The following is a 12,372-nucleotide window of genomic DNA, read 5'->3' on the forward strand; positions in this document are numbered from 1 at the left end:
GCACTTTTTACTGTGCGCACCCAACCAGAGTGACGGGAGGAGCACATTTCAGAAAACGTGCTCAGCTCGTCGAGAAAATGCGATTTAAGCAATAAAATTAAAAATGCACCTAAAACCTAAACCAAACGTTGCAGGTGCTTATTTCTTCGTGCGCAGTGCTCAACGCGGCACTCCCTAGCTGCCAGGAGCACTTTTTACTGTGCGCACCCAACCAGAGTGACGGGAGGAGCACATTTCAGAAAACGTGCTCAGCTCGTCGAGAAAATGCGATTTAAGCAATAAAATTAAAAATGCACCCAAAACCTAAACCAAACGTTGCAGGTGGTTATTTCTTCAAGCGCAGTGGTCAACGCGGCACTCTCTAGCTGCCAAGAGCACTTTTTACTATGCGCACCCAACCAGAGTGACGGGAGGAGCACATTTCAGAAAACGTGCTCAGCTCGTCGAGAAAATGTGATTTAAGCAATAAAATTAAAAATGCTCCTAAAACCTAAACCAAACGTTGCAGGTGCTTATTTCTTCATGCGCAGTGGTCAACGCGGCACTCTCTAGCTGCCAGGAGCACTTTTTACTACGCGCACCCAACCAGAGCGACGGGAGGAGCACATTTCAGAAAACGTGCTCAGCTCGTCGAGAGAATGCGATTTAAGCAATAAAATTAAAAATGCACCTAAAACCTAAACCAAACGTTGCAGGTGCTTATTTCTTCGTGCGCAGTGGTCAACGCGGCACTCCCTAGCTGCCAGGAGCTCTTTTTACTGTGCGCACCCAACCAGAGCGACGGGAGGAGCACATTTCAGAAAACGTGCTCAGCTCGTCGAGAGAATGCGATTTAAGCAATAAAATAAAAAATGCACCTAAAACCTAAACCAAACGTTGCAGGTGCTTATTTCTTCGTGCGCAGTGGTCAACGCGGCACTCCCTAGCTGCCAGGAGCTCTTTTTACTGTGCGCACCCAACCAGAGCGACGGGAGGAGCATATTTCAGAAAACGTGCTCAGCTCGTCGAGAAAATGCGATTTAAGCAATAAAATTAAAAATACACCTAAAACCTAAACCAAACGTTGCAGGTGCTTATTTCTTCATGCGCAGTGGTCAACGCGGCACTCTCTAGCTGCCAGGAACACTTTTTACTATGCGCGCACAACCACAGCGACGGGAGGAGCACATTTCAGAAAACGTGCTCAGCTCGTCGAGAAAATGCGATTTAAGCAATAAAATTTAAAATGCACCTAAAACCTAAACCAAACGTTGCAGGTGCTTATTTCTTTGTGCGCAGTGGTCAACGCGGCACTCTTTAGCTGCCAAGAGCACTTTTTACTATGCGCACCCAACCAGAGTGACGGGAGGAGCACATTTCAGAAAACGTGCTCAGCTCGTCGAGAAAATGCGATTTAAGCAATAAAATTAAAAATGCACCTAAAACCTAAACCAAACGTTGCAGGTGGTTATTTCTTCATGCGCAGTGGTCAACGCAGCATTCCCGAGCTGCCAAGAGCACTTTTTACTGTGCGCACCCAACCAGAGCGACGGGAGGAGCACATTTCAGAAAACGTGCTCAGCTCGTCGAGAGAATGCGATTTAAGCAATAAAATTAAAAATGCACCTAAAACCTAAACCAAACGTTGCAGGTGCTTATTTCTTCGTGCGCAGTGGTCAACGCGGAACTCCCTAGCTGCCAGGTGCTCTTTTTACTGTGCGCACCCAACCAGAGCGACGGGAGGAGCACATTTCAGAAAACGTGCTCAGCTCGTCGAGAAAATGCGATTTAAGCAATAAGATTAAAAATGCACCTAAAACCTAAATCTAACGTTGCAGGTGCTTATTTCTTCATGCGCAGTGGTCAACGCGGCACTCTCTAGCTGCCAAGAGCACTTTTCACTATGCACACCCAACCAGAGTGACGGGATGAGCACATTTCAGAAAACGTGCTCAGCTCGTCGAGAAAATGCGATTTAAGCAATAAAATTAAAAATGCACCTAAAACCTAAACCAAACGTTGCAGGTGGTTATTTCTTCATGCGCAGTGGTCAACGCGGCACTCTCTAGCTGCCAAGAGCACTTTTTACTACGCGCACCCAACCAGAGCGACGGGAGGAGCATATTTCAGAAAACGTGCTCAGCTCGTCGAGAGGATGCGATTTAAGCAATATAATTAAAAATGCACCTAAAACCTAAACCAAACGTTGCAGGTGCTTATTTCTTCATGCGCAGTGGTCAACGCGGCACTCTCTAGCTGCCAAGAGCACTTTTTACTGTGCGCACCCAACCAGAGTGACGGGAGGAGCACATTTCAGAAAACGTGCTCAGCTCGTCGAGAAAATGCGATTTAAGCAATAAAATTAAAAATGCACCTAAAACCTAAACCAAACGTTGCAGGTGCTTATTTCTTCATGCGCAGTGGTCAACGCGGCACTCTCTAGCTGCCAAGAGCACTTTTTACTATGCGCGCCCAACCAGAGCGACGGGAGGAGCACATTTCAGAAAACGTGCTCAGCTCGTCGAGAAAATGCGATTTAAGCAATAGAATTAAAAATGCACCTAAAACCTAAACCAAACGTTGCAGGTGCTTATTTCTTCATGCGCAGTGGTCAACGCAGCACTCCCGAACTGCCAAGAGCACTTTTTACTGTGCGCACCCAACCAGAGCGACGGGAGGAGCACATTTCAGAAAACGTGCTCAGCTCGTCGAGAGAATGCGATTTAAGCAATAAAATTAAAAATGCACCTAAAACCTAAACCAAACGTTGCAGGTGCTTATTTCTTCGTGCGCAGTGGTCAACGCGGAACTCCCTAGCTGCCAGGAGCTCTTTTTACTGTGTGCACCCAACCAGAGCGACGGGAGGAGCACATTTCAGAAAACGTTCTCAGCTCGTCGAGAAAATGCGATTTAAGCAATAAAATTAAAAATGCAGCTAAAACCTAAACCAAACGTTGCAGGTGCTTATTTCTTCGTGCGTAGTGCTCAACGCGGCACTCCCTAGCTGCCAGGAGCACTTTTTACTGTGCGCACCCAACCAGAGTGACGGGAGGAGCACATTTCAGAAAACGTGCTCAGCTCGTCGAGAAAATGCGATTTAAGCAATAAAATTAAAAATGCACCTAAAACCTAAACCAAACGTTGCAGGTGCTTATTTCTTCATGCGCTGTGGTCAACGCGGCACTCTCTAGCTGCCAAGAGCACTTTTTACTGTGCGCACCCAACCAGAGTGACGGGAGGAGCACATTTCAGAAAACGTGCTCAGCTCGTCGAGAAAATGCGATTTAAGCAATATAATTAAAAATGCACCTAAAACCTAAACCAAACGTTGCAGGTGCTTATTTCTTCATGCGCAGTGGTCAACGCGGCACTCTCTAGCTGCCAAGAGCACTTTTTACTGTGCGCACCCAACCAGAGTGACGGGAGGAGCACATTTCAGAAAACGTGCTCAGCTCGTCGAGAAAATGCGATTTAAGCAATAGAATTAAAAATGCACCTAAAACCTAAACCAAACGTTGCAGGTGCTTATTTCTTCGTGCGCAGTGGTCAACGCGGAACTCCCTAGCTGCCAGGAGCTCTTTTTACTGTGTGCACCCAACCAGAGCGACGGGAGGAGCACATTTCAGAAAACGTTCTCAGCTCGTCGAGAAAATGCGATTTAAGCAATAAAATTAAAAATGCAGCTAAAACCTAAACCAAACGTTGCAGGTGCTTATTTCTTCGTGCGTAGTGCTCAACGCGGCACTCCCTAGCTGCCAGGAGCACTTTTTACTGTGCACACCCAACCAGAGTGACGGGAGGAGCACATTTCAGAAAACGTGCTCAGCTCGTCGAGAAAATGCGATTTAAGCAATAAAATTAAAAATGCACCTAAAACCTAAACCAAACGTTGCAGGTGCTTATTTCTTCATGCGCAGTGGTCAACGCGGCACTCTCTAGCTGCCAAGAGCACTTTTTACTGTGCGCACCCAACCAGAGTGACGGGAGGAGCACATTTCAGAAAACGTGCTCAGCTCGTCGAGAAAATGCGATTTAAGCAATAAGATTAAAAATGCACCTAAAACCTAAATCAAACGTTGCAGGTGCTTATTTCTTCATGCGCAGTGGTCAACGCGGCACTCTCTAGCTGCCAGGAGCACTTTTTACTGTGCGCACCCAACCAGAGTGACGGGAGGAGCACATTTCAGAAAACGTGCTCAGCTCGTCGAGAAAATGCGATTTAAGCAATAAAATTAAAAATGCACCCAAAACCTAAACCAAACGTTGCAGGTGGTTATTTCTTCAAGCGCAGTGGTCAACGCGGCACTCTCTAGCTGCCAAGAGCACTTTTTACTATGCGCACCCAACCAGAGTGACGGGAGGAGCACATTTCAGAAAACGTGCTCAGCTCGTCGTGAAAATGCGATTTAAGCAATAAAATTAAAAATGCACCTAAAACTTAAACCAAACGTTGCAGGTGCTAATTTCTTCATGCGCAGTGGTCAACGCGGAACCCTCTAGCTGCCAGGAGCACTTTTTACTACGCGCACCCAACCAGAGCGACGGGAGGAGCACATTTCAGAAAACGTGCTCAGCTCGTCAAGAGAATGCAATTTAAGCAATAAAATTAAAAATGCACCTAAAACCTAAACCAAACGTTGCAGGTGCTAATTTCTTCGTGCGCAGTGGTCAACGCGGCACTCCCTAGCTGCCAGGAGCTCTTTTTACTGTGCGCACCCAACCAGAGCGACGGGAGGAGCACATTTCAGAAAACGTGTTCAGCTTGTCGAGAAAATGCGATTTAAGCAATAAAATTAAAAATGCACCTAAAACCTAAACCAAACGTTGCAGGTGCTTATTTCTTCATGCGCAGTGGTCAACGCGGCACTCTCTAGCTGCCAGGAGCACTTTTTACTATGCGCGCACAACCAGAGCGACGGGAGGAGCACATTTCAGAAAACGTGCTCAGCTCGTCGAGAAAATGCGATTTAAGCAATAAAATTTAAAATGCACCTAAAACCTAAACCAAACGTTGCAGGTGCTTATTTCTTTGTGCGCAGTGGTCAACGCGGCACTCTTTAGCTGCCAAGAGCACTTTTTACTATGCGCACCCAACCAGAGTGACGGGAGGAGCACATTTCAGAAAACGTGCTCAGCTCGTCGAGAAAATGCGATTTAAGCAATAAAATTAAAAATGCACCTAAAACCTAAACCAAACGTTGCAGGTGGTTATTTCTTCATGCGCAGTGGTCAACGCGGCACTCCCGAGCTGCCAAGAGCACTTTTTACTGTGCGCACCCAACCAGCGCGACGGGAGGAGCACATTTCAGAAAACGTGCTCAGCTCGTCGAGAGAATGCGATTTAAGCAATAAAACTAAAAATGCACCTAAAACCTAAACCAAACGTTGCAGGTGCTTATTTCTTCGTGCGCAGTGGTCAACGCGGAACTCCCTAGCTGCCAGGAGCTCTTTTTACTGTGCGCACCCAACCAGAGCGACGGGAGGAGCACATTTCAGAAAACGTTCTCAGCTCGTCGAGAAAATGCGATTTAAGCAATAAAATTAAAAATGCAGCTAAAACCTAAACCAAACGTTGCAGGTGCTTATTTCTTCGTGCGTAGTGCTCAACGCGGCACTCCCTAGCTGCCAGGAGCACTTTTTACTGTGCGCACCCAACCAGAGTGACGGGAGGAGCACATTTCAGAAAACGTGCTCAGCTCGTCGAGAAAATGCGATTTAAGCAATAAAATAAAAAATGCACCTAAAACCTAAACCAAACGTTGCAGGTGCTTATTTCTTCGTGCGCAGTGGTCAACGCGGAACTCCCTAGCTGCCAGGAGCTCTTTTTACTGTGCGCATCCAACCAGAGCGACGGGAGGAGCCCATTTCAGAAAAGGTGCTCAGCTCGTCGAGAAAATGCGATTTAAGCAATAAAATTAAAAATGCACCTAAAACCTAAACCAAACGTTGCAGGTGCTTATTTCTTCGTGCGCAGTGCTCAACGCGGCACTCCCTAGCTGCCAGGAGCACTTTTTACTGTGCGCACCCAACCAGAGTGACGGGAGGAGCACATTTCAGAAAACGTGCTCAGCTCGTCGAGAAAATGCGATTTAAGCAATAAAATTAAAAATGCAGCTAAAACCTAAACCAAACGTTGCAGGTGCTTATTTCTTCGTGCGCAGTGCTCAACGCGGCACTCCCTAGCTGCCAGGAGCACTTTTTACTGTGCGCACCCAACCAGAGTGACGGGAGGAGCACATTTCAGAAAACGTGCTCAGCTCGTCGAGAAAATGCGATTTAAGCAATAAAATTAAAAATGCACCCAAAACCTAAACCAAACGTTGCAGGTGGTTATTTCTTCAAGCGCAGTGGTCAACGCGGCACTCTCTAGCTGCCAAGAGCACTTTTTACTATGCGCACCCAACCAGAGTGACGGGAGGAGCACATTTCAGAAAACGTGCTCAGCTCGTCGAGAAAATGTGATTTAAGCAATAAAATTAAAAATGCTCCTAAAACCTAAACCAAACGTTGCAGGTGCTTATTTCTTCATGCGCAGTGGTCAACGCGGCACTCTCTAGCTGCCAGGAGCACTTTTCACTACGCGCACCCAACCAGAGCGACGGGAGGAGCACATTTCAGAAAACGTGCTCAGCTCGTCGAGAGAATGCGATTTAAGCAATAAAATTAAAAATGCACCTAAAACCTAAACCAAACGTTGCAGGTGCTTATTTCTTCGTGCGCAGTGGTCAACGCGGCACTCCCTAGCTGCCAGGAGCTCTTTTTACTGTGCGCACCCAACCAGAGCGACGGGAGGAGCACATTTCAGAAAACGTGCTCAGCTCGTCGAGAGAATGCGATTTAAGCAATAAAATAAAAAATGCACCTAAAACCTAAACCAAACGTTGCAGGTGCTTATTTCTTCGTGCGCAGTGGTCAACGCGGCACTCCCTAGCTGCCAGGAGCTCTTTTTACTGTGCGCACCCAACCAGAGCGACGGGAGGAGCATATTTCAGAAAACGTGCTCAGCTCGTCGAGAAAATGCGATTTAAGCAATAAAATTAAAAATGCACCTAAAACCTAAACCAAACGTTGCAGGTGCTTATTTCTTCATGCGCAGTGGTCAACGCGGCACTCTCTAGCTGCCAGGAGCACTTTTTACTATGCGCGCACAACCAGAGCGACGGGAGGAGCACATTTCAGAAAACGTGCTCAGCTCGTCGAGAGAATGCGATTTAAGCAATAAAATTAAAAATGCACCTAAAACCTAAACCAAACGTTGCAGGTGCTTATTTCTTCGTGCGCAGTGGTCAACGCGGAACTCCCTAGCTGCCAGGAGCTCTTTTTACTGTGCGCACCCAACCAGAGCGACGGGAGGAGCACATTTCAGAAAACGTGCTCAGCTCGTCAAGAAACTGCGATTTAAGCAATAGAATTAAAAATGCACCTAAAACCTAAACCAAACGTTGCAGGTGGTTATTTCTTCATGCGCAGTGGTCAACGCGGCACTCTCTAGCTGCCAGGAGCACTTTTTACTACGCGCACCCAACCAGAGCGACGGGAGTAGCACATTTCAGAAAACGTGCTCAGCTCGTCGAGAGAATGCGATTTAAGCAATAAAATAAAAAATGCACCTAAAACCTAAACCAAACGTTGCAGGTGCTTATTTCTTCGTGCGCAGTGGTCAACGCGGTACTCCCTAGCTGCCAGGAGCTCTTTTTACTGTGCGCACCCAACCAGAGCGACGGGAGGAGCACATTTCAGAAAACGTGCTCAGCTCGTCGAGAAAATGCGATTTAAACAATAAAATTAAAAATGCACCTAAAACCTAAACCAAACGTTGCAGGTGCTTATTTCTTTGTGCGCAGTGGTCAACGCGGCACTCTCTAGCTGCCAAGAGCACTTTTCACTATGCACACCCAACCAGAGTGACGGGATGAGCACATTTCAGAAAACGTGCTCAGCTCGTCGAGAAAATGCGATTTAAGCAATAAAATTAAAAATGCACCTAAAACCTAAACCAAACGTTGCAGGTGGTTATTTCTTCATGCGCAGTGGTCAACGCGGCACTCTCTAGCTGCCAAGAGCACTTTTTACTACGCGCACCCAACCAGAGCGACAGGAGGAGCATATTTCAGAAAACGTGCTCAGCTCGTCGAGAGGATGCGATTTAAGCAATATAATTAAAAATGCACCTAAAACCTAAACCAAACGTTGCAGGTGCTTATTTCTTCATGCGCAGTGGTCAACGCGGCACTCTCTAGCTGCCAAGAGCACTTTTTACTGTGCGCACCCAACCAGAGTGACGGGAGGAGCACATTTCAGAAAACGTGCTCAGCTCGTCGAGAAAATGCGATTTAAGCAATAAAATTAAAAATGCACCTAAAACCTAAACCAAACGTTGCAGGTGCTTATTTCTTCATGCGCAGTGGTCAACGCGGCACTCTCTAGCTGCCAGGAGCACTTTTTACTATGCGCGCCCAACCAGAGCGACGGGAGGAGCACATTTCAGAAAACGTGCTCAGCTCGTCGAGAAAATGCGATTTAAGCAATAAAATTAAAAATGCACCTAAAACCTAAACCAAACGTTGCAGGTGCTTATTTCTTCATGCGTAGTGCTCAACGCGGCACTCCCTAGCTGCCAGGAGCACTTTTTACTGTGCGCACCCAACCAGAGTGACGGGAGGAGCACATTTCAGAAAACGTGCTCAGCTCGTCGAGAAAATGCGATTTAAGCAATAAAATTAAAAATGCACCTAAAACCTAAACCAAACGTTGCAGGTGCTTATTTCTTCATGCGCAGTGGTCAACGCGGCACTCTCTAGCTGCCAAGAGCACTTTTTACTGTGCGCACCCAACCAGAGTGACGGGAGGAGCACATTTCAGAAAACGTGCTCAGCTCGTCGAGAAAATGCGATTTAAGTAATAAGATTAAAAATGCACCTAAAACCTAAATCAAACGTTGCAGGTGCTTATTTCTTCATGCGCAGTGGTCAACGCGGCACTCTCTAGCTGCCAGGAGCACTTTTTACTGTGCGCACCCAACCAGAGTGACGGGAGGAGCACATTTCAGAAAACGTGCTCAGCTCGTCGAGAAAATGCGATTTAAGCAATAAAATTAAAAATGCACCCAAAACCTAAACCAAACGTTGCAGGTGGTTATTTCTTCAAGCGCAGTGGTCAACGCGGCACTCTCTAGCTGCCAAGAGCACTTTTTACTATGGGCACCCAACCAGAGTGACGGGAGGAGCACATTTCAGAAAACGTGCTCAGCTCGTCGAGAAAATGCGATTTAAGCAATAAAATTAAAAATGCACCTAAAACTTAAACCAAACGTTGCAGGTGCTAATTTCTTCATGCGCAGTGGTCAACGCGGAACCCTCTAGCTGCCAGGAGCACTTTTTACTACGCGCACCCAACCAGAGCGACGGGAGGAGCACATTTCAGAAAACGTGCTCAGCTCGTCGAGAGAATGCGATTTAAGCAATAAAATTAAAAATGCACCTAAAACCCAAACCAAACGTTGCAGGTGCTTATTTCTTCGTGCGCAGTGGTCAACGCGGCACTCCCTAGCTGCCAGGAGCTCTTTTTACTGTGCGCACCCAACCAGAGCGACGGGAGGAGCACATTTCAGAAAACGTGCTCAGCTTGTCGAGAAAATGCAATTTTAAGCAATAAAATTAAAAATGCACCTAAAACCTAAACCAAACGTTGCAGGTGCTTATTTCTTCATGCGCAGTGGTCAACGCGGCACTCTCTAGCTGCCAGGAGCACTTTTTACTATGCGCGCCCAACCAGAGCGACGGGAGGAGCACATTTCAGAAAACGTGCTCAGCTCGTCGAGAAAATGCGATTTAAGCAATAAAATTAAAAATGCACCTAAAACCTAAACCAAACGTTGCAGGTGCTTATTTATTCATGCGCAGTGGTCAACGCGGAACTCCCGAGCTGCCAAGAGCACTTTTTACTCTGCGCACCCAACCAGAGCGACGGGAGGTGCACATTTCAGAAAAGGTGCTCAGCTCGTCGAGAGAATGCGATTTAAGCAATAAAATTAAAAATGCACCTAAAACCTAAACCAAACGTTGCAGGTGCTTATTTCTTCGTGCGCAGTGCTCAACGCGGCACTCCCTAGCTGCCAGGAGCACTTTTTACTGTGTGCACCCAACCAGAGTGACGGGAGGAGCACATTTCAGAAAACGTGCTCAGCTCGTCGAGAAAATGCGATTTAAGCAATAAAATTAAAAATGCACCTAAAACCTAAACCAAACGTTGCAGGTGCTTATTTCTTCATGCGCAGTGGTCAACGCGGCACTCTCTAGCTGCCAAGAGCACTTTTTCTGTGCGCACCCAACCAGAGTGACGGGAGGAGCACATTTCAGAAAACGTGCTCAGCTCGTCGAGAAAATGCGATTTAAGCAATAAGATTAAAAATGCACCTAAAACCTAAACCAAACGTTGCAGGTGCTTATTTCTTCATGCGCAGTGGTCAACGTGGCACTCTTTAGCTGCCAGGAGCACTTTTTACTGTGTGCACCCAACCAGAGTGACGGGAGGAGCACATTTCAGAAAACGTGCTCAGCTCGTCGAGAAAATGCGATTTAAGCAATAAAATTAAAAATGCACCTAAAACCTAAACCAAACGTTGCAGGTGCTTATTTCTTCATGCGCAGTGGTCAACGCGGCACTCTCTAGCTGCCAAGAGCACTTTTTACTGTGCGCACCCAACCAGAGCGACGGGAGGAGCACATTTCAGAAAACGTGCTCAGCTCGTCGAGAGAATGCGATTTAAGCAATAAAATTAAAAATGCACCTAAAACCTAAACCAAACGTTGCAGGTGCTTATTTCTTCGTGCGCAGTGGTCAACGCGGAACTCCCTAGCTGCCAGGAGCTCTTTTTACTGTGCGCACCCAACCAGAGCGACGGGAGGAGCACATTTCAGAAAACGTGCTCAGCTCGTCGAGAAAATGCGATTTAAGCAATAAGATTAAAAATGCACCTAAAACCTAAACCAAACGTTGCAGGTGCTTATTTCTTCATGCGCAGTGGTCAACGCGGCACTCTCTAGCTGCCAGGAGCACTTTTTACTACGCGCACCCAACCAGAGCGACGGGAGGAGCACATTTCAGAAAACGTGCTCAGCTCGTCGAGAGAATGCGATTTAAGCAATAAAATAAAAAATGCACCTAAAACCTAAACCAAACGTTGCAGGTGCTTATTTCTTCGTGCGCAGTGGTCAACGCGGCACTCCCTAGCTGCCAGGAGCTCTTTTTACTGTGTGCACCCAACCAGAGCGACGGGAGGAGCACATTTCAGAAAACGTGCTCAGCTCGTCGAGAAAATGCGATTTAAGCAATAAAATTAAAAATGCACCTAAAACCTAAACCAAACGTTGCAGGTGCTTATTTCTTCATGCGCAGTGGTCAACGCGGCACTCTCTAGCTGCCAGGAGCACTTTTTACTATGTGCGCCTAACCAGAGCGACGGGAGGAGCACATTTCAGAAAACGTGCTCAGCTCGTCGAGAAAATGCGATTTAAGCAATAAAATTAAAAATGCACCTAAAACCTAAACCAAACGTTGCAGGTGCTTATTTCTTCATGCGCAGTGGTCAACGCGGTACTCTCTAGCTGCCAGGAGCACTTTTTACTATGCGCGCCCAACCAGAGCGACGGGAGGAGCACATTTCAGAAAACGTGCTCAGCTCGTCGAGAGAATGCGATTTAAGCAATAAAATTGAAAATGCACCTAAAACCTAAACCAAACGTTGCAGGTGCTTATTTCTTCGTGCGCAGTGGTCAACGCGGCACTCCCTAGCTGCCAGGAGCTCTTTTTACTGTGCGCACCCAACCAGAGCGACGGGAGGAGCACATTTCAGAAAACGTGCTCAGCTTGTCGAGAAAATGCGATTTAAGCAATAAAATTAAAAATGCACCTAAACCCTAAACCAAACGTTGCAGGTGCTTATTTCTTCTTGCGCAGTGGTCAACGCGGCACTCTCTAGCTGCCAGGAGCACTTTTTACTACGCGCGCCCAACCAGAGCGACGGGAGGAGCACATTTCAGAAAACGTGCTCAGCTCGTCGAGAGAATGCGATTTAAGCAATAAAATTAAAAATGCACCTAAAACCTAAACCAAACGTTGCAGGTGCTTATTTCTTCGTGCGCAGTGGTCAACGCGGAACTCCCTAGCTGCCAGGAGCTCTTTTTACTGTGCGCACCCAACCAGAGCGACGGGAGGAGCACATTTCAGAAAACGTGCTCAGCTCGTCGAGAAAATGCGATTTAAGCAATAAAATTAAAAATGCAGCTAAAACCTAAACCAAACGTTGCAGGTGCTTATTTCTTCGTGCGCAGTGCTCAACGCGGCACTCCCTAGCTGCCAGGAGCACTTTTTACTGTGCGCACCCAACCAGAG

The sequence above is a fragment of the Syngnathus floridae genome, chromosome 16, assembly GCF_059516105.1.
Source record: "Syngnathus floridae isolate MCC-2025c chromosome 16, RoL_Sflo_1.0, whole genome shotgun sequence".
NCBI lineage: Eukaryota > Metazoa > Chordata > Actinopteri > Syngnathiformes > Syngnathidae > Syngnathus > Syngnathus floridae.